A 1,255-nucleotide genomic window follows, 5' to 3' on the forward strand; every position below is an offset into this window, starting at 1 on the left:
CTGTCATGCGCTGTGCAGAGGAAAACAAATCTACGTGTGGCCATGCATTGAACAATAAAGATAAACCTGAATGATGATTATTTTACTCTGTCTCTGTTAACGGAAGAAAAACCCTTTCAGAATAAAAGTGGAACTAGAATATATACCTGTGATAATGCTGTAAGCTTAAAGGGGACACTAAAGATGCTAAAGCAGTTAGCTGAAAATAATGAAGCTGAAAGCTTGCTAAAATATTAGCTGAAGGCCAAAGTAGCCAGAAATCAAGAAAGCTGTCTAAATTAGCTAAAACAGCCAGCTTAATGCTAAAATGTTAGCTAAACTCCAAATTAGCCAAATAAAAGCTAGCATAATACTAACACGTTAGCTAAACTGCAAATTGGCCAAAAAACTGGAAACTTATCTAAATTAGCCCCCCTGAAAAAGCTAGCATAATGCTAAAATGTTAGCTAAACTCAAAATTGAAAAAAAAGTAACATTTCTAAGTTGACACAAAACAATGGCTATCATAATACTAAAATGTTAGCTAAACTGCAAATTAGCCAAAAAAAATAGAAACATATCTAAATTAGCTAAAGACAGCTAGGTCACTGTAAAAATGTTAGCTAAAGGCCAAAGTAGCCAAAAATCTAGAAAACTGTTTAAATTAGCTAAAAACAGCCAGCTTAATGCTAAAATGTTAGCTAAACTCCAAATTAGCCAGAAAGCTGGAAACATGTCTAAATTGGCCAAAAAAGCTAACACAATGCTAAAATGTTAGCTAAACTTCAAATTAGCCAAAAAACTGGAAACGTGTCTAAATTAGCCAAAAAAGGCTAGCATAATATTAAATAGTTAGCTAAACTGCAAATTGCCCAAAACTGAAAACATAACGTTTCTAAATCACCCAAACACAGTAACACAGCTAGCTCTATGCTGAAATGTTAGCTAAACTCCCAATTAGCCAAAAAAAAAAAGAAACCTTTCTAAGTTGGCACAAAAAAATGGAAACATCTAAATTACCCCCCCCCCCCCCCCAAAAAGCTAGCATAATGCTAAAATGTTAGCCAAACTCAAAATTGACCAAAAAAAGAAACATTTCTAAGTTGGCACAAAAAATGGCTATCACAATGCTAAAATGTTTGCTAAACTCCAAATTAGCCCCCCAAAAAATGGGAAACGTGTCTAAATTAACCAAACACAGCTAGCACTATGATAAAATGTTAGCTAAACTCCAAATTAGCCCAACAAAATCTTGAAACATGTCTAAATTAGCCCA

General features: G+C 33.9%; 1 protein-coding gene across 1 annotated transcript in view; it reads left to right on the forward strand.

Annotated features, from left to right (window-relative positions):
- The window catches only part of smg5 (SMG5 nonsense mediated mRNA decay factor), a gene marked incomplete in the record, with an annotated part of 21,531 nt that extends 21,454 nt beyond the window's left edge, over window positions 1–77 (forward strand). Inside the window, 1 exon segment of the mRNA XM_024258273.2 lies at window positions 1–77.
- Between the last annotated feature and the right edge of the window lie 1,178 nt (window positions 78–1,255).

This window comes from Oryzias melastigma, linkage group LG16, assembly GCF_002922805.2.
Source record: "Oryzias melastigma strain HK-1 linkage group LG16, ASM292280v2, whole genome shotgun sequence".
NCBI lineage: Eukaryota > Metazoa > Chordata > Actinopteri > Beloniformes > Adrianichthyidae > Oryzias > Oryzias melastigma.